Source organism: Phyllobates terribilis, unplaced genomic scaffold (genome assembly GCF_046119375.1).
Source record: "Phyllobates terribilis strain yellow unplaced genomic scaffold, ASM4611937v1 Scaffold_1__5_contigs__length_1240528914, whole genome shotgun sequence".
NCBI lineage: Eukaryota > Metazoa > Chordata > Amphibia > Anura > Dendrobatidae > Phyllobates > Phyllobates terribilis.
In genome coordinates this window covers 660,593,660-660,617,479 of record NW_027362761.1, presented here as the reverse complement: position 1 = coordinate 660,617,479, position 23,820 = coordinate 660,593,660, and the positions used below count along the sequence as shown (strand labels likewise).

Genomic DNA, 23,820 nt, shown 5'->3' with positions numbered 1-23,820 from the left:
CAGACATTCCTGTATGTATGTATGTATATATTACCAGCAGTGTTCTCCAGTGACCCCGGACATTCCTGTATGTATGTATGTATGTATGTATGTATATATTACCAGCAGTGTTCTCCAGTGACCGCAGACATTCCTGTATGTATGTATGTATATATTACCAGCAGTGTTCTCCAGTGACCCCAGACATTCCTGTATGTATGTATGTATATATTACCAGCAGTGTTCTCCAGTGACCCCGGACATTCCTGTATGTATGTATGTATGTATATATATATTACCAGCAGTGTTCTCCAGTGACCCCAGACATTCCTGTATGTATGTATGTATATATTACCAGCAGTGTTCTCCAGTGACCCCGGACATTCCTGTATGTATGTATGTATGTATGTATGTATATATTACCAGCAGTGTTCTCCAGTGACCGCAGACATTCCTGTATGTATGTATGTATATATTACCAGCAGTGTTCTCCAGTGACCCCAGACATTCCTGTATGTATGTATGTATATATTACCAGCAGTGTTCTCCAGTGACCGCGGACATTCCTGTATGTATGTATATATTACCAGCAGTGTTCTCCAGTGACCCCGGACATTCCTGTATGTATATATGTATATATTACCAGCAGTGTTCTCCAGTGACCCCGGACATTCCTGTATGTATATATGTATATATTACCAGCAGTGTTCTCCAGTGACCCCGGACATTCCTGTATGTATGTATATATTACCAGCAGTGTTCTCCAGTGACCGCGGACATTCCTGTATGTATGTATGTATATATTACCAGCAGTGTTCTCCAGTGACCCCGGACATTCCTGTATGTATATATGTATATATTACCAGCAGTGTTCTCCAGTGACCCCGGACATTCCTGTATGTATATATGTATATATTACCAGCAGTGTTCTCCAGTGACCCCGGACATTCCTGTATGTATGTATATATTACCAGCAGTGTTCTCCAGTGACCGCGGACATTCCTGTATGTATGTATGTATATATTACCAGCAGTGTTCTCCAGTGACCCCGGACATTCCTGTATGTATGTATATATTACCAGCAGTGTTCTCCAGTGACCCCGGACATTCCTGTATGTATGTATATATATATTACCAGCAGTGTTCTCAAGTGACCGCAGACATTCCTGTATGTATGTATGTATATATTACCAGCAGTGTTCTCCAGTGACCCCGGACATTCCTGTATGTATGTATGTATATATTACCAGCAGTGTTCTCCAGTGACTGCAGACATTCCTCTATATATGTATATATATATTACCAGCAGTGTTCTCCAGTGACCGCGGACATTCCTGTATGTATGTATGTATATATATTACCAGCAGTGTTCTCCAGTGACCCCGGACATTCCTGTATGTATGTATGTATATATTACCAGCAGTGTTCTCCAGTGACCCCGGACATTCCTGTATGTATGTATGTATATATTACCAGCAGTGTTCTCTAGTGACCCCGGACATTCCTGTATGTATATATATATTACCAGCAGTGTTCTCCAGTGACCCCGGACATTCCTGTATGTATATATATATATTACCAGCAGTGTTCTCCAGTGACCCCGGACATTCCTGTATGTATGTATATATATATATATTACCAGCAGTGTTCTCCAGTGACCGCAGACATTCCTGTATGTATGTATGTATGTATATATTACCAGCAGTGTTCTCCAGTGACCGCGGACATTCCTGTATGTATGTATGTATGTATGTATGTATATATTACCAGCAGTGTTCTCCAGTGACCCCAGACATTCCTGTATGTATGTATGTATGTATGTATGTATATATTACCAGCAGTGTTCTCCAGTGACCCCAGACATTCCTGTATGTATATATGTATATATTACCAGCAGTGTTCTCCAGTGACCGCGGACATTCCTATATGTATGTATATATTACCAGCAGTATTCTCCAGTGACCCCGGACATTCCTGTATGTATGTATATATTACCAGCAGTGTTCTCCAGTGACCCCGGACATTCCTGTATGTATGTATATATTACCAGCAGTGTTCTCCAGTGACCGCGGACATTCCTGTATGTATGTATGTATATATTACCAGCAGTGTTCTCCAGTGACCGCAGACATTCCTGTATGTATGTATGTATATATTACCAGCAGTGTTCTCCAGTGACCCCAGACATTCCTGTATGTATGTATATATTACCAGCAGTGTTCTCCAGTGACCCCGGACATTCCTGTATGTATATATGTATATATTACCAGCAGTGTTCTCCAGTGACCCCGGACATTCCTGTATGTATATATGTATATATTACCAGCAGTGTTCTCCAGTGACCCCGGACATTCCTGTATGTATGTATGTATGTATATATTACCAGCAGTGTTCTCCAGTGACCCCGGACATTCCTGTATGTATGTATATATTACCAGCAGTGTTCTCCAGTGACCGCGGACATTCCTGTATGTATGTATGTATGTATGTATATATTACCAGCAGTGTTCTCCAGTGACCCCGGACATTCCTGTATGTATGTATGTATATATTACCAGCAGTGTTCTCCAGTGACCCCAGACATTCCTGTATATATATATATATATTACCAGCAGTGTTCTCCAGTGGCCCCGGACATTCCTGTATATATATATATTACCAGCAGTGTTCTCCAGTGACCCCGGACATTCCTGTATGTATGTATGTATATATTACCAGCAGTGTTCTCCAGTGACCCCGGACATTCCTGTATGTATGTATATATTACCAGCAGTGTTCTCCAGTGACCCCGGACATTCCTGTATGTATGTATGTATGTATGTATATATTACCAGCAGTGTTCTCCAGTGACCGCGGACATTCCTGTATGTATGTATATATTACCAGCAGTGTTCTCCAGTGACCCCGGACATTCCTGTATGTATGTATATATTACCAGCAGTGTTCTCCAGTGACCGCGGACATTCCTGTATGTATGTATATATATATTACCAGCAGTGTTCTCCAGTGACCGCGGACATTCCTGTATGTATGTATATATTACCAGCAGTGTTCTCCAGTGACCGCGGACATTCCTGTATGTATGTATATATATATTACCAGCAGTGTTCTCCAGTGACCGCGGACATTCCTGTATGTATGTATATATTACCAGCAGTGTTCTCCAGTGACCCCGGACATTCCTGTATGTATGTATGTATATATTACCAGCAGTGTTCTCCAGTGACCGCGGACATTCCTGTATGTATGTATATATTACCAGCAGTGTTCTCCAGTGACCCCGGACATTCCTGTATGTATGTATGTATATATTACCAGCAGTGTTCTCCAGTGACCGCGGACATTCCTGTATGTATGTATGTATATATTACCAGCAGTGTTCTCCAGTGACCGCGGACATTCCTGTATGTATGTATGTATGTATATATTACCAGCAGTGTTCTCCAGTGACCGCGGACATTCCTGTATGTATGTATGTATATATTACCAGCAGTGTTCTCCAGTGACCCCGGACATTCCTGTATGTATACATATATTACCAGCAGTGTTCTCCAGTGACCCTGGACATTCCTGTATGTATGTATGTATATATATTACCAGCAGTGTTCTCCAGTGACCGCGGACATTCCTGTATGTATGTATATATTACCAGCAGTGTTCTCCAGTGACCGCGGACATTCCTGTATGTATGTATGTATATATTACCAGCAGTGTTCTCCAGTGACCGCGGACATTCCTGTATGTATGTATATATATATTACCAGCAGTGTTCTCCAGTGACCCCGGACATTCCTGTATGTATGTATGTATATATTACCAGCAGTGTTCTCCAGTGACCGCGGACATTCCTGTATGTATGTATGTATATATTACCAGCAGTGTTCTCCAGTGACCCCGGACATTCCTGTATGTATGTATGTATATATTACCAGCAGTGTTCTCCAGTGACCCCGGACATTCCTGTATGTATGTATGTATATATTACCAGCAGTGTTCTCCAGTGACCGCGGACATTCCTGTATGTATGTATGTATATATTACCAGCAGTGTTCTCCAGTGACCCCGGACATTCCTGTATGTATGTATATATTCCCAGCAGTGTTCTCCAGTGACCCCGGACATTCCTGTATGTATGTATGTATGTATATATTACCAGCAGTGTTCTGCAGTGACCCCAGACATTCCTGTATGTATGTATGTATATATTACCAGCAGTGTTCTCCAGTGACCCCGGACATTCCTGTATGTATGTATATATTACCAGCAGTGTTCTCCAGTGACCGCGGACATTCCTGTATGTATGTATGTATATATTACCAGCAGTGTTCTCCAGTGACCGCGGACATTCCTGTATGTATGTATGTATATATTACCAGCAGTGTTCTCCAGTGACCCCGGACATTCCTGTATGTATGTATATATTACCAGCAGTGTTCTCCAGTGACCGCGGACATTCCTGTATGTATGTATGTATATATTACCAGCAGTGTTCTCCAGTGACCGCGGACATTCCTGTATGTATGTATGTATGTATATATTACCAGCAGTGTTCTCCAGTGACCGCGGACATTCCTGTATGTATGTATGTATATATTACCAGCAGTGTTCTCCAGTGACCGCGGACATTCCTGTATGTATGTATATATTACCAGCAGTGTTCTCCAGTGACCGCGGACATTCCTGTATGTATGTATGTATATATTACCAGCAGTGTTCTCCAGTGACCCCGGACATTCCTGTATGTATACATATATTACCAGCAGTGTTCTCCAGTGACCCTGGACATTCCTGTATGTATGTATGTATATATATTACCAGCAGTGTTCTCCAGTGACCGCGGACATTCCTGTATGTATGTATATATTACCAGCAGTGTTCTCCAGTGACCGCGGACATTCCTGTATGTATGTATGTATATATTACCAGCAGTGTTCTCCAGTGACCGCGGACATTCCTGTATGTATGTATATATATATTACCAGCAGTGTTCTCCAGTGACCCCGGACATTCCTGTATGTATGTATGTATATATTACCAGCAGTGTTCTCCAGTGACCGCGGACATTCCTGTATGTATGTATATATTACCAGCAGTGTTCTCCAGTGACCCCGGACTTTCCTGTATGTATGTATATATTACCAGCAGTGTTCTCCAGTGACCACGGACATTCCTGTATGTATGTATGTATATATTACCAGCAGTGTTCTCCAGTGACCCCAGACATTCCTGTATGTATGTATTTATGTATGTATATATTACCAGCAGTGTTCTCCAGTGACCCCGGACATTCCTGTATGTATGTATATATTACCAGCAGTGTTCTCCAGTGACCACGGACATTCCTGTATGTATGTATGTATATATTACCAGCAGTGTTCTCCAGTGACCCCAGACATTCCTGTATGTATGTATGTATGTATATATTACCAGCAGTGTTCTCCTGTGACCCCAGACATTCCTGTATGTATGTATGTATGTATGTATATATTACCAGCAGTGTTCTGCAGTGACCCCAGACATTCCTGTATGTATGTATATATTACCAGCAGTGTTCTCCAGTGACCGCGGACATTCCTGTATGTATGTATGTATATATTACCAGCAGTGTTCTCCAGTGACCGCGGACATTCCTGTATGTATGTATGTATGTATATATTACCAGCAGTGTTCTCCAGTGACCGCGGACATTCCTGTATGTATGTATGTATATATTACCAGCAGTGTTCTCCAGTGACCGCGGACATTCCTGTATGTATGTATATATTACCAGCAGTGTTCTCCAGTGACCGCGGACATTCCTGTATGTATGTATGTATATATTACCAGCAGTGTTCTCCAGTGACCCCGGACATTCCTGTATGTATGTATATATTACCAGCAGTGTTCTCCAGTGACCCCGGACATTCCTGTATGTATGTATGTATGTATGTATTACCAGCAGTGTTCTCCAGTGACCCCGGACATTCCTGTATGTATATATATATTACCAGCAGTGTTCTCCAGTGACCCCGGACATTCCTGTATGTATGTATATATATATTACCAGCAGTGTTCTCCAGTGACCGCGGACATTCCTGTATGTATGTATATATTACCAGCAGTGTTCTCCAGTGACCCCGGACATTCCTGTATGTATGTATATATTACCAGCAGTGTTCTCCAGTGACCCCGGACATTCCTGTATGTATATATATATTACCAGCAGTGTTCTCCAGTGACCCCGGACATTCCTGTATGTATATATATATTACCAACAGTGTTCTCCAGTGACCCCGGACATTCCTGTATGTATGTATATATATATTACCAGCAGTGTTCTCCAGTGACCGCGGACATTCCTGTATGTATATATATATTACCAGCAGTGTTCTCCAGTGACTCCGGACATTCCTGTATGTATGTATATATTACCAGCAGTGTTCTCCAGTGACCCCGGACATTCCTGTATGTATGTATATATTACCAACAGTGTTCTCCAGTGACCCCGGACATTACTGTATGTATGTATATATATATTACCAGCAGTGTTCTCCAGTGACCGCGGACATTCCTGTATGTATGTATATATTACCAGCAGTGTTCTCCAGTGACCGCGGACATTCCTGTATGTATGTATATATTACCAGCAGTGTTCTCCAGTGACCCCGGACATTCCTGTATGTATATATTACCAGCAGTGTTCTCCAGTGACCCCGGACATTCCTGTATGTATGTATATATTACCAGCAGTGTTCTCCAGTGACCGCGGACATTCCTGTATGTATGTATATATTACCAGCAGTGTTCTGCAGTGACCCCGGACATTCCTGTATGTATGTATATATTACCAGCAGTGTTCTCCAGTGACCCCGGACATTCCTGTATGTATGTATGTATATATTACCAGCAGTGTTCTCCAGTGACCGCGGACATTCCTGTATGTATATATATATTACCAGCAGTGTTCTCCAGTGACCCCGGACATTCCTGTATGTATGTATATATTACCAGCAGTGTTCTCCAGTGACCCCGGACATTCCTGTATGTATGTATGTATGTATGTATGTATATATTACCAGCAGTGTTCTCCAGTGACCCCGGACATTCCTGTATATATGTATGTATATATTACCAGCAGTGTTCTCCAGTGACCCCGGACATTCCTGTATGTATGTATATATATTACCAGCAGTGTTCTCCAGTGACCCCGGACATTCCTGTATGTATGTATGTATGTATGTATATATTACCAGCAGTGTTCTCCAGTGACCGCGGACATTCCTGTATATATGTATGTATATATTACCAGCAGTGTTCTCCAGTGACCGCGGACATTCCTGTATGTATATATATATATTACCAGCAGTGTTCTCCAGTGACCCCGGACATTCCTGTATGTATGTATATATTACCAGCAGTGTTCTCCAGTGACCGCGGACATTCCTGTATGTATGTATATATTACCAGCAGTGTTCTCCAGTGACCGCGGACATTCCTGTATGTATATATATATTACCAGCAGTGTTCTCCAGTGACCCCGGACATTCCTGTATGTATGTATGTATATATTACCAGCAGTGTTCTCCAGTGACCGCGGACATTCCTGTATGTATGTATATATATTACCAGCAGTGTTCTCCAGTGACCGCGGACATTCCTGTATGTATGTATATATTACCAGCAGTGTTCTCCAGTGACCGCGGACATTCCTGTATGTATATATATATATTACCAGCAGTGTTCTCCAGTGACCGCGGACATTCCTGTATGTATGTATGTATATATTCCCAGCAGTGTTCTCCAGTGACCGCGGACATTCCTGTATGTATGTATATATTCCCAGCAGTGTTCTCCAGTGACCGCGGACATTCCTGTATGTATGTATATATTACCAGCAGTGTTCTCCAGTGACCCCGGACATTCCTGTATGTATGTATGTATGTATATATTCCCAGCAGTGTTCTCCAGTGACCCCGGACATTCCTGTATGTATGTATATATTACCAGCAGTGTTCTCCAGTGACCGCGGACATTCCTGTATGTATGTATATATTACCAGCAGTGTTCTCCAGTGACCGCGGACATTCCTGTATGTATATATATATTACCAGCAGTGTTCTCCAGTGACCCCGGACATTCCTGTATGTATGTATGTATATATTACCAGCAGTGTTCTCCAGTGACCGCGGACATTCCTGTATGTATGTATATATATTACCAGCAGTGTTCTCCAGTGACCGCGGACATTCCTGTATGTATGTATATATTACCAGCAGTGTTCTCCAGTGACCGCGGACATTCCTGTATGTATATATATATATTACCAGCAGTGTTCTCCAGTGACCGCGGACATTCCTGTATGTATGTATGTATATATTCCCAGCAGTGTTCTCCAGTGACCGCGGACATTCCTGTATGTATGTATATATTCCCAGCAGTGTTCTCCAGTGACCGCGGACATTCCTGTATGTATGTATATATTACCAGCAGTGTTCTCCAGTGACCCCGGACATTCCTGTATGTATGTATGTATGTATATATTCCCAGCAGTGTTCTCCAGTGACCCCGGACATTCCTGTATGTATGTATATATTACCAGCAGTGTTCTCCAGTGACCGCGGACATTCCTGTATGTATGTATATATTACCAGCAGTGTTCTCCAGTGACCCCGGACATTCCTGTATGTATGTATATATATTACCAGCAGTGTTCTCCAGTGACCCCGGACATTCCTGTATGTATGTATGTATATATATATATTACCAGCAGTGTTCTCCAGTGACCCCGGACATTCCTGTATGTATGTATATATATTACCAGCAGTGTTCTCCAGTGACCCCGGACATTCCTGTATGTATGTATATATTACCAGCAGTGTTCTCCAGTGACCCCGGACATTCCTGTATGTATGTATGTATATATATATTACCAGCAGTGTTCTCCAGTGACCCCGGACATTCTTGTATGTATGTATATATATTACCAGCAGTGTTCTCCAGTGACCCCGGACATTCCTGTATGTATGTATATATTACCAGCAGTGTTCTCCAGTGACCGCGGACATTCCTGTATGTATGTATGTATATATTACCAGCAGTGTTCTCCAGTGACCGCAGACATTCCTGTATGTATGTATGTATATATATTACCAGCAGTGTTCTCCAGTGACCCCGGACATACCTGTATGTATGTATGTATATATTACCAGCAGTGTTCTCCAGTGACCGCGGACATTCCTGTATGTATGTATGTATATATTACCAGCAGTGTTCTCCAGTGACCCCGGACATTCCTGTATGTATGTATATATATATTACCAGCAGTGTTCTCCAGTGACCGCAGACATTCCTGTATGTATGTATATATTACCAGCAGTGTTCTCCAGTGACCGCGGACATTCCTGTATGTATGTATGTATATATTACCAGCAGTGTTCTCCAGTGACCCCGAACATACCTGTATGTATGTATGTATGTATATATTACCAGCAGTGTTCTCCAGTGACCGCGGACATTCCTGTATGTATGTATGTATGTATGTATATATTACCAGCAGTGTTCTCCAGTGACCCCGGACATTCCTGTATGTATGTATATATTACCAGCAGTGTTCTCCAGTGACCGCGGACATTCCTGTATGTATGTATATATTACCAGCAGTGTTCTCCAGTGACCCCGGACATTCCTGTATGTATGTATGTATATATTACCAGCAGTGTTCTCCAGTGACCCCGGACATTCCTGTATGTATGTATATATATATTACCAGCAGTGTTCTCCAGTGACCGCGGACATTCCTGTATGTATGTATATATTACCAGCAGTGTTCTCCAGTGACCCCGGACATTCCTGTATGTATGTATGTATATATTACCAGCAGTGTTCTCCAGTGACCGCGGACATTCCTGTATGTATGTATATATTACCAGCAGTGTTCTCCAGTGACCCCGGACATTCCTGTATGTATATATGTATATATTACCAGCAGTGTTCTCAAGTGACCCCGGACATTCCTGTATGTATATATGTATATATTACCAGCAGTGTTCTCCAGTGACCCCGGACATTCCTGTATGTATGTATATATTACCAGCAGTGTTCTCCAGTGACCCCGGACATTCCTGTATGTATGTGTATATATATATATATTACCAGCAGTGTAATCCAGTGACCCCGGACATTCCTGTATGTATATATGTATATATTACCAGCAGTGTTCTCCAGTGACCCCGGACATTCCTGTATGTATGTATATATTACCAGCAGTGTTCTCCAGTGACCCTGGACATTCCTGTATGTATGTATGTATGTATATATATATATATTACCAGCAGTGTTCTCCAGTGACCCCAGACATTCCTGTATGTATGTATATATTACCAGCAGTGTTCTCCAGTGACCGCGGACATTCCTGTATGTATGTATGTATATATATTACCAGCAGTGTTCTCCAGTGACCGCGGACATTCCTGTATGTATGTATATATATATTACCAGCAGTGTTCTCCAGTGACCGCGGACATTCCTGTATGTATGTATGTATATATATATATTACCAGCAGTGTTCTCCAGTGACCCCGGACATTCCTGTATGTATGTATATATATATTACCAGCAGTGTTCTCCAGTGACCCCGGACATTCCTGTATGTATGTATATATTACCAGCAGTGTTCTCCAGTGACCCCGGACATTCCTGTATGTATGTATGTATGTATGTATGTATATATTACCAGCAGTGTTCTCCAGTGACCCCGGACATTCCTGTATGTATGTATGTATATATATTACCAGCAGTGTTCTCCAGTGACCCCGGACATTCCTGTATGTATGTATATATATATTACCAGCAGTGTTCTCCAGTGACCGCGGACATTCCTGTATGTATGTATGTATGTATATATTACCAGCAGTGTTCTCCAGTGACCCCGGACATTCCTGTATGTATGTATATATTACCAGCAGTGTTCTGCAGTGACCCCAGACATTCCTGTATGTATATATATTACCAGCACTGTTCTCCAGTGACCCCGGACATTCCTGTATGTATGTATGTATATATTACCAGCAGTGTTCTCCAGTGACCCCGGACATTCCTGTATGTATGTATGTATGTATGTATATATATATTACCAGCAGTGTTCTCCAGTGACCCTGGACATTCCTGTATGTATGTATGTATATATTACCAGCAGTGTTCTCCAGTGACCGCGGACATTCCTGTATGTATGTATATATTACCAGCAGTGTTCTCCAGTGACCGCGGACATTCCTGTATGTATGTATATATTACCAGCAGTGTTCTCCAGTGACCGCGGACATTCCTGTATGTATGTATATATTACCAGCAGTGTTCTCCAGTGACCCCAGACATACCTGCATGTATGTATATATATATTACCAGCAGTGTTCTCCAGTGACCGCGGACATTCCTGTATGTATGTATATATTACCAGCAGTGTTCTCCAGTGACCGCGGACATTCCTGTATGTATGTATGTATGTATATATTACCAGCAGTGCTCTCCAGTGACCGCGGACATTCCTGTATGTATGTATATATATATTACCAGCAGTGTTCTCCAGTGACCGCAGACATTCCTGTATGTATGTATGTATATATATTACCAGCAGTGTTCTCCAGTGACCCCGGACATACCTGTATGTATGTATGTATATATTACCAGCAGTGTTCTCCAGTGACCGCGGACATTCCTGTATGTATGTATGTATATATTACCAGCAGTGTTCTCCAGTGACCCCGGACATACCTGTATGTATGTATGTATATATTACCAGCAGTGTTCTCCAGTGACCGCGGACATTCCTGTATGTATGTATGTATATATTACCAGCAGTGTTCTCCAGTGACCCCGGACATTCCTGTATGTATGTATATATATATTACCAGCAGTGTTCTCCAGTGACCGCAGACATTCCTGTATGTATGTATATATTACCAGCAGTGTTCTCCAGTGACCGCGGACATTCCTGTATGTATGTATGTATATATTACCAGCAGTGTTCTCCAGTGACCCCGGACATTCCTGTATGTATGTATATATATATTACCAGCAGTGTTCTCCAGTGACCGCAGACATTCCTGTATGTATGTATATATTACCAGCAGTGTTCTCCAGTGACCGCGGACATTCCTGTATGTATGTATGTATATATTACCAGCAGTGTTCTCCAGTGACCCCGGACATTCCTGTATATATATATATATTACCAGCAGTGTTCTCCAGTGACCGCGGACATTCCTGTATGTATGTATATATTACCAGCAGTGTTCTCCAGTGACCCCGGACATTCCTGTATGTATGTATGTATATATTACCAGCAGTGTTCTCCAGTGACCGCGGACATTCCTGTATGTATGTATGTATATATTACCAGCAGTGTTCTCCAGTGACCCCAGACATTCCTGTATGTATGTATGTATGTATATATTACCAGCAGTGTTCTCCAGTGACCCCAGACATTCCTGTATGTATATATGTATATATTACCAGCAGTGTTCTCCAGTGACCGCGGACATTCCTGTATGTATATATTACCAGCAGTGTTCTCCAGTGACCCCGGACATTCCTGTATGTATGTATATATTACCAGCAGTGTTCTCCAGTGACCCCGGACATTCCTGTATGTATATATGTATATATTACCAGCAGTGTTCTCCAGTGACCCCGGACATTCCTGTATGTATATATGTATATATTACCAGCAGTGTTCTCCAGTGACCCCGGACATTCCTGTATGTATGTATATATTACCAGCAGTGTTCTCCAGTGACCCCGGACATTCCTGTATGTATGTATGTATATATATATTACCAGCAGTGTTCTCCAGTGACCGCGGACATTCCTGTATGTATGTATGTATGTATATATATATTACCAGCAGTGTTCTCCAGTGACCGCAGACATTCCTGTATGTATGTATGTATGTATGTATGTATATATTACCAGCAGTGTTCTCCAGTGACCCCAGACATTCCTGTATGTATGTATATATTACCAGCAGTGTTCTCCAGTGACCCCGGACATTCCTGTATGTATATATGTATATATTACCAGCAGTGTTCTCCAGTGACCCCGGACATTCCTGTATGTATATATGTATATATTACCAGCAGTGTTCTCCAGTGACCCCGGACATTCCTGTATGTATGTATATATTACCAGCAGTGTTCTCCAGTGACCCCGGACATTCCTGTATGTATGTATATATATATATATTACCAGCAGTGTTCTCCAGTGACCCCGGACATTCCTGTATGTATATATGTATATATTACCAGCAGTGTTCTCCAGTGACCCCGGACATTCCTGTATGTATGTATATATTACCAGCAGTGTTCTCCAGTGACCCTGGACATTCCTGTATGTATGTATGTATGTATGTATGTATGTATATATATATATTACCAGCAGTGTTCTCCAGTGACCCCAGACATTCCTGTATGTATGTATATATTACCAGCAGTGTTCTCCAGTGACCGCGGACATTCCTGTATGTATGTATGTATATATATATTACCAGCAGTGTTCTCCAGTGACCGCGGACATTCCTGTATGTATGTATATATATATTACCAGCAGTGTTCTCCAGTGACCGCGGACATTCCTGTATGTATGTATGTATATATATATTACCAGCAGTGTTCTCCAGTGACCCCGGACATTCCTGTATGTATGTATATATATATTACCAGCAGTGTTCTCCAGTGACCCCGGACATTCCTGTATGTATGTATATATATATATTACCAGCAGTGTTCTCCAGTGACCCCGGACATTCCTGTATGTATGTATGTATGTATGTATATATTACCAGCAGTGTTCTCCAGTGACCCCGGACATTCCTGTATGTATATATTACCAGCAGTGTTCTCCAGTGACCCCGGACATTCCTGTATGTATGTATGTATATATATTACCAGCAGTGTTCTCCAGTGACCCCGGACATTCCTGTATGTATGTATATATTACCAGCAGTGTTCTCCAGTGACCCCGGACATTCCTGTATGTATGTATATATATATTACCAGCAGTGTTCTCCAGTGACCGCGGACATTCCTGTATGTATGTATGTATGTATATATTACCAGCAGTGTTCTTCAGTGACCCCGGACATTCCTGTATGTATGTATATATTACCAGCAGTGTTCTGCAGTGACCCCAGACATTCCTGTATGTATATATATATTACCAGCACTGTTCTCCAGTGACCCCGGACATTCCTGTATGTATATATATATTACCAGCAGTGTTCTCCAGTGACCCTGGACATTCCTGTATGTATGTATGTATATATTACCAGCAGTGTTCTCCAGTGACCGCGGACATTCCTGTATGTATGTATATATTACCAGCAGTGTTCTCCAGTGACCGCGGACATTCCTGTATGTATGTATATATATATTACCAGCAGTGTTCTCCAGTGACCCCGGACATTCCTGTATGTATGTATATATATATATTACCAGCAGTGTTCTCCAGTGACCCCGGACATTCCTGTATGTATGTATATATATATATTACCAGCAGTGTTCTCCAGTGACCCCGGACATTCCTGTATGTATATATATATTACCAGCAGTGTTCTCCAGTGACCGCGGACATTCCTGTATGTATGTATGTATGTATATATTACCAGTAGTGTTCTCCAGTGACCCCGGACATTCCTGTATGTATGTATATATTACCAGCAGTGTTCTCCAGTGACCCCGGACATTCCTGTATATATGTATGTATATATTACCAGCAGTGTTCTCCAGTGACCCCGGACATTCCTGTATGTATGTATGTATATATTACCAGCAGTGTTCTCCAGTGACCCCGGACATTCCTGTATGTATGTATGTATATATATATATTACCAGCAGTGTTCTCCAGTGACCCTGGACATTCCTGTATGTATGTATATATTACCAGCAGTGTTCTCCAGTGACCGCGGACATTCCTGTATGTATGTATATATTACCAGCAGTGTTCTCCAGTGACCGCGGACATTCCTGTATGTATGTATATATATATTACCAGCAGTGTTCTCCAGTGACCGCGGACATTCCTATATGTATATATGTATATATTACCAGCAGTGTTCTCCAGTGACCCCAGACATTCCTGTATGTATGTATGTATATATTACCAGCAGTGTTCTCCAGTGACCGCGGACATTCCTGTATGTATGTATATATTACCAGCAGTGTTCTCCAGTGACCCCAGACATACCTGCATGTATGTATATATATATTACCAGCAGTGTTCTCCAGTGACCGCGGACATTCCTGTATGTATGTATATATTACCAGCAGTGTTCTCCAGTGACCGCGGACATTCCTGTATGTATGTATATATTACCAGCAGTGTTCTCCAGTGACCCCGGACATTCCTGTATGTATGTATGTATATATTACCAGCAGTGTTCTCCAGTGACCGTGGACATTCCTGTATGTATGTATATATTACCAGCAGTGTTCTCCAGTGACCCCGGACATTCCTGTATGTATGTATGTATGTATATATATATTACCAGCAGTGTTCTCCAGTGACCGCGGACATTCCTGTATGTATGTATATATTACCAGCAGTGTTCTGCAGTGACCCCAGACATTCCTGTATGTATGTATGTATGTATATATTACCAGCAGTGTTCTCCAGTGACCCCGGACATTCCTGTATGTATGTATATATATATTACCAGCAGTGTTCTCCAGTGACCGCGGACATTCCTGTATATATGTATATATTATCAGCAGTGTTCTCCAGTGACCCCAGACATTCCTGTATGTATGTATGTATATATTACCAGCAGTGTAAAGCAGTGACCCCAGACATTCCTGTATGTATGTATGTATGTATGTATATATTACCAGCAGTGTTCTCCAGTGACCGCGGACATTCCTGTATGTATGTATGTATATATTACCAGCAGTGTTCTCCAGTGACCGCGGACATTCCTGTATGTATGTTTGTATATATTACCAGCAGTGTTCTCCAGTGACCCCGGACATTCCTGTATGTATATATATATATATTACCAGCAGTGTTCTCCAGTGACCCCGGACATTCCTGTATGTATATATGTATATATTACCAGCAGTGTTCTCCAGTGACCCCGGACATTCCTGTATGTATGTATGTATATATTACCAGCAGTGTTCTCCAGTGACCCCGGACATTCCTGTATGTATATATATATTACCAGCAGTGTTCTCCAGTGACCCCAGACATTCCTGTATGTATGTATATATTACCAGCAGTGTTCTCCAGTGACCGCGGACATTCCTGTATGTATGTATGTATATATATATTACCAGCAGTGTTCTCCAGTGACCGCGGATATTCCTGTATGTATGTATATATATATTACCAGCAGTGTTCTCCAGTGACCGCGGACATTCCTGTATGTATGTATGTATGTATATATTACCAGCAGTGTTCTCCAGTGACCGCGGACATTCCTGTATGTATGTATATATTGCCAGCAGTGTTCTCCAGTGACCCCGGACATTCCTGTATGTATGTATATATTACCAGCAGTGTTCTCCAGTGACCCCGGACATTCCTGTATGTATATATGTATATATTACCAGCAGTGTTCTCCAGTGACCCCGGACATTCCTGTATGTATATATATATTACCAGCAGTGTTCTCCAGTGACCCCAGACATTCCTGTATGTATGTATATATTACCAGCAGTGTTCTCCAGTGACCGCGGACATTCCTGTATGTATGTATGTATATATATATTACCAGCAGTGTTCTCCAGTGACCGCGGACATTCCTGTATGTATGTATATATATATTACCAGCAGTGTTCTCCAGTGACCGCGGACATTCCTGTATGTATGTATGTATATATATATTACCAGCAGTGTTCTCCAGTGACCCCGGACATTCCTGTATGTATGTATATATATATTACCAGCAGTGTTCTCCAGTGACCCCGGACATTCCTGTATGTATATATTACCAGCAGTGTTCTCCAGTGACCCCGGACATTCCTGTATGTATGTATGTATGTATATATTACCAGCAGTGTTCTCCAGTGACCCCGGACATTCCTGTATGTATGTATGTATGTATATATTACCAGCAGTGTTCTCCAGTGACCCCGGACATTCCTGTATGTATGTATGTATATATATTACCAGCAGTGTTCTCCAGTGACCCCGGACATTCCTGTATGTATGTATATATATATTACCAGCAGTGTTCTCCAGTGACCGCGGACATTCCTGTATGTATGTATGTATGTATATATTACCAGCAGTGTTCTCCAGTGACCCCGGACATTCCTGTATGTATGTATATATTACCAGCAGTGTTCTGCAGTGACCCCAGACATTCCTGTATGTATATATATTACCAGCACTGTTCTCCAGTGACCCCGGACATTCCTGTATGTATGTATGTATGTATATATTACCAGCAGTGTTCTCCAGTGACCCCGGACATTCCTGTATGTATGTATGTATATATATATTACCAGCAGTGTTCTCCAGTGACCCTGGACATTCCTGTATGTATGTATATATTACCAGCAGTGTTCTCCAGTGACCGCGGACATTCCTGTATGTATGTATATATTACCAGCAGTGTTCTCCAGTGACCGCGGACATTCCTGTATGTATGTATATATTACCAGCAGTGTTCTCCAGTGACCCCAGACATACCTGCATGTATGTATATATATATTACCAGCAGTGTTCTCCAGTGACCGCGGACATTCCTGTATGTATGTATATATTACCAGCAGTGTTCTCCATTGACCGCGGACATTCCTGTATGTATGTATATATTACCAGCAGTGTTCTCCAGTGACCGTGGACATTCCTGTATGTATGTATATATTACCAGCAGTGTTCTCCAGTGACCCCGGACATTCCTGTATGTATGTATGTATATATATATTACCAGCAGTGTTCTCCAGTGACCGCGGACATTCCTGTATGTATGTATATATTACCAGCAGTGTTCTCCAGTGACCCCGGACATTCCTGTATGTATGTATGTATATATTACCAGCAGTGTTCTGCAGTGACCCCAGACATTCCTGTATGTATGTATGTATGTATATATTACCAGCAGTGTTCTCCAGTGACCGCGGACATTCCTGTATGTATGTATGTATATATTACCAGCAGTGTTCTCCAGTGACCGCGGGCATTCCTGTATGTATGTATGTATATATATTACCAGCAGTGTTCTCCAGTGACCGCAGACATTCCTGTATGTATGTATATATATATTACCAGCAGTGTTCTCCAGTGACCCCGGACATTCCTGTATGTATGTATGTATATATTACCAGCAGTGTTCTCCAGTGACCGCGGACATTCCTGTATGTATGTATATATTACCAGCAGTGTTCTCCAGTGACCCCGGACATTCCTGTATGTATGTATATATTACCAGCAGTGTTCTCCAGTGACCCCGGACATTCCTGTATGTATATATGTATATATTACCAGCAGTGTTCTCCAGTGACCCCGGACATTCCTGTATGTATATATTACCAGCAGTGTTCTCCAGTGACCCCGGACATTCCTGTATGTATATATATATTACCAGCAGTGTTCTCCAGTGACCGCGGACATTCCTGTATGTATATATATATTACCAGCAGTGTTCTCCAGTGACCGCGGACATTCCTGTATGTATATATATATTACCAGCAGTGTTCTCCAGTGACCGCGGACATTCCTGTATGTATGTATGTATATATTACCAGCAGTGTTCTCCAGTGACCGCGGACATTCCTGTATGTATGTATGTATATATTACCAGCAGTGTTCTCCAGTGACCCCGGACATTCCTGTATGTATGTATGTATGTATGTATATATTACCAGCAGTGTTCTCCAGTGACCCCGGACATTCCTGTATGTATATATATATTACCAGCAGTGTTCTCCAGTGACCCCAGACATTCCTGTATGTATGTATGTATGTATGTATGTATATATTACCAGCAGTGTTCTCCAGTGACCGCGGACATTCCTGTATGTATATATGTATATATTACCAGCAGTGTTCTCCAGTGACCCCGGACATTCCTGTATGTATGTATGTATATATTACCAGCAGTGTTCTCCAGTGACCCCGGACATTCCTGTATGTATATATATATATATATATTACCAGCAGTGTTCTCCAGTGACCCCGGACATTCCTGTATGTATGTATGTATGTATATATTACCAGCAGTGTTCTCCAGTGACCCCGGACATTCCTGTATGTATGTATGTATATATATTACCAGCAGTGTTCTCCAGTGACCGCGGACATTCCTGTATGTATATATTACCAGCAGTGTTCTCCAGTGACCGCGGACATTCCTGTATGTATGTATATATTACCAGCAGTGTTCTCCAGTGACCCCGGACATTCCTGTATGTATGTATATATATATTACCAGCAGTGTTCTCCAGTGACCACGGACATTCCTGTATGTATATATTACCAGCAGTGTTCTCCAGTGACCGCGGACATTCCTGTATGTATGTATATATTACCAGCAGTGTTCTCCAGTGACCCCGGACATTCCTGAATGTATGTATATATATTACCAGCAGTGTTCTCCAGTGACCCCGGACATTCCTGTATGTATGTATATATTACCAGCAGTGCTCTCCAGTGACCGCGGACATTCCTGTATGTATGTATATATATATTACCAGCAGTGTTCTCCAGTGACCCCGGACATTCCTGTATGTATGTATATATATATTACCAGCAGTGTTCTCCAGTGACCGCGGACATTCCTGTATGTATGTATATATATATTACCAGCAGTGTTCTCCAGTGACCCCGGACATTCCTGTATGTATGTATATATATATTACCAGCAGTGTTCTCCAGTGACCGCGGACATTCCTGTATGTATGTATATATTACCAGCAGTGTTCTCCAGTGACCGCGGACAATCCTGTATGTATGTATATATATATTACCAGCAGTGTTCTCCAGTGACCGCGGACATTCCTGTATGTATGTATGTATATATTACCAGCAGTGTTCTCCAGTGACCCCGGACATTCCTGTATGTATGTATATATATATATATTACCAGCAGTGTTCTCCAGTGACCGCGGACATTCCTGTATGTATGTATATATTACCAGCAGTGTTCTCCAGTGACCCCGGACATTCCTGTATGTATGTATATATTACCAGCAGTGTTTTCCAGTGACCCCGGACATTCCTGTATGTATGTATGTATATATATTACCAGCAGTGTTCTCCAGTGACCGCGGACATTCCTGTATGTATGTATATATTACCAGCAGTGTTCTCCAGTGACCCCGGACATTCCTGTATGTATGTATATATATATTACCAGCAGTGTTCTCCAGTGACCCCGGACATTCCTGTATGTATGTATATATATATATTACCAGCAGTGTTCTCCAGTGACCCCGGACATTCCTATATGTATATATATATTACCAGCAGTGTTTTCCAGTGACCCCGGACATTCCTGTATGTATGTATGTATATATATTACCAGCAGTGTTCTCCAGTGACCGCGGACATTCCTGTATGTATGTATATATTACCAGCAGTGTTCTCCAGTGACCCCGGACATTCCTGTATGTATGTATGTATATATATATTACCAGCAGTGTTCTCCAGTGACCCCAGACATTCCTGTATGTATGTATATATATATATTACCAGCAGTGTTCTCCAGTGACCGCGGACATTCCTGTATGTATATATATATATTACCAGCAGTGTTCTCCAGTGACCGCGGACATTCCTGTATGTATGTATATATATATTACCAGCAGTGTTCTCCAGTGACCCCGGACATTCCTGTATGTATGTATGTATATATATATTACCAGCAGTGTTCTCCAGTGACCCCAGACATTCCTGTATGTATGTATGTATATATATATATTACCAGCAGTGTTCTCCAGTGACCCCGGACATTCCTGTATGTATGTATATATATATTACCAGCAGTGTTCTCCAGTGACCGCGGACATTCCTGTATGTATGTATATATTATCAGCAGTGTTCTCCAGTGACCCCGGACATTCCTGTATGTATGTATATATTACCAGCAGTGTTATCCAGTGACCGCGGACATTCCTGTATGTATGTATGTATGTATGTATGTATATATTACCAGCAGTGTTCTCCAGTGACCGCGGACATTCCTGTATGTATGTATATATATATATTACCAGCAGTGTTCTCCAGTGACCCCGGACATTCCTGTATGTATATATTACCAGCAGTGTTCTCCAGTGACCCCGGACATTCCTGTATGTATGTATGTATGTATATATTACCAGCAGTGTTCTCCAGTGACCGCGGACATTCCTGTATGTATGTATATATTACCAGCAGTGTTCTCCAGTGACCGCGGACATTCCTGTATGTATGTATGTATATATTACCAGCAGTGTTCTCCAGTGACCGCGGACATTCCTGTATGTATATATATATTACCAGCAGTGTTCTCCAGTGACCGCAGACATTCCTGTATGTATGTATATATATTATCAGCAGTGTTCTCCAGTGACCGCGGACATTCCTGTATGTATGTATATATATATTACCAGCAGTGTTCTCCAGTGACCCCGGACATTCCTGTATGTATGTATATATATATATATTACCAGCAGTGTTCTCCAGTGACCCCAGACATTCCTGTATGTATGTATATATATATATTACCAGCAGTGTTCTCCAGTGACCGCGGACAATCCTGTATGTATGTATATATATATTACCAGCAGTGTTCTCCAGTGACCGCGGACATTCCTGTATGTATGTATGTATATATTACCAGCAGTGTTCTCCAGTGACCCCGGACATTCCTGTATGTATGTATATATATATATATTACCAGCAGTGTTCTCCAGTGACCGCGGACATTCCTGTATGTATGTATATATTACCAGCAGTGCTCTCCAGTGACCCCGGACATTCCTGTATGTATGTATATATTACCAGCAGTGTTCTCCAGTGACCCCGGACATTCCTGTATGTATGTATATATTACCAGCAGTGTTTTCCAGTGACCCCGGACATTCCTGTATGTATGTATGTATATATATTACCAGCAGTGTTCTCCAGTGACCGCGGACATTCCTGTATGTATGTATATATTACCAGCAGTGTTCTCCAGTGACCCCGGACATTCCTGTATGTATGTATATATATATTACCAGCAGTGTTCTCCAGTGACCCCGGACATTCCTGTATGTATGTATGTATATATTACCAGCAGTGTTCTCCAGTGACCGTGGACATTCCTGTATGTATGTATGTATATATATATATTACCAGCAGTGTTCTCCAGTGACCCCGGACATTCCTGTATGTATGTATGTATGTATATATTACCAGCAGTGTTCTCCAGAGACCCCGGACATTCCTGTATGTATGTATATATATATTACCAGCAGTGTTCTCCAGTGACCGCGGACATTCCTGTATGTATGTATATATTACCAGCAGTGTTCTCCAGTGACCCCGGACATTCCTGTGTGTATGTATATATATATTACCAGCAGTGTTCTCCAGTGACCGCAGACATTCCTGTATGTATGTATGTATATATTACCAGCAGTGTTCTCCAGTGACCCCGGACATTCCTGTGTGTATGTATATATTACCAGCAGTGTTCTCCAGTGACCCCAGACATTCCTGTGTGTATGTATATATTACCAGCAGTGTTCTCCAGTGACCCCGGACATTCCTGTATGTATGTATATATTACCAGCAGTGTTCTCCAGTGACCCCGGACATTCCTGTATGTATGTATATATTACCAGCAGTGTTCTCCAGTGACCGCGGACATTCCTGTATGTATGTATGTATATATTACCAGCAGTGTTCTCCAGTGACCCCGGACATTCCTGTATGTATGTATATATTACCAGCAGTGTTCTCCAGTGACCCCGGACATTCCTGTGTGTATGTATATATATATTACCAGCAGTGTTCTCCAGTGACCGCAGACATTCCTGTATGTATGTATGTATATATTACCAGCAGTGTTCTCCAGTGACCCCGGACATTCCTGTATGTATGTATATATATTACCAGCAGTGTTCTCCAGTGACCCCGGACATTCCTGTATGTATATATATATTACCAGCAGTGTTCTCCAGTGACCCCGGACATTCCTGTATGTATGTATATATTACCAGCAGTGTTCTCCAGTGACCGCGGACATTCCTGTATGTATGTATGTATATATATTACCAGCAGTGTTCTCCAGTGACCGCGGACATTCCTGTATGTATGTATGTATATATTACCAGCAGTGTTCTCCAGTGACCCCGGACATTCCTGTATGTATGTATGTATGTATGTATTTATATATTACCAGCAGTGTTCTCCAGTGACCCCGGACATTCCTGTATGTATGTATATATATATTACCAGCAGTGTTCTCCAGTGACCCCGGACATTCCTGTATGTATGTATATATATATTACCAGCAGTGTTCTCCAGTGACCCCGGACATTCCTGTATGTATGTATATATTACCAGCAGTGTTCTCCAGTGACCCCGGACATTCCTGTATGTATGTATATATATATTACCAGCAGTGTTCTCCAGTGACCCCGGACATTCCTGTATGTATGTATGTATGTATGTATGTATGTATTACCAGCAGTGTTCTCCAGTGACCCCGGACATTCCTGTATGTATATATATATTACCAGCAGTGTTCTCCAGTGACCCCGGACATTCCTGTATGTATGTATATATTACCAGCAGTGTTCTCCAGTGACCCCGGACATTCCTGTATGTATGTATATATTACCAGCAGTGTTCTCCAGTGACCCCGGACATTCCTGTATGTATGTATGTATATATATA

The 23,820-nt window shown here is 41.9% G+C and overlaps 1 protein-coding gene across 6 annotated transcripts in view; it reads left to right on the top strand.

The window, feature by feature from the left end:
* Nucleotides 1–23,820, top strand: part of GAK (cyclin G associated kinase) — a 609,434-nt gene that overhangs the window by 53,768 nt on the left and 531,846 nt on the right. The gene's annotated exons all lie outside the window — the stretch shown is intronic.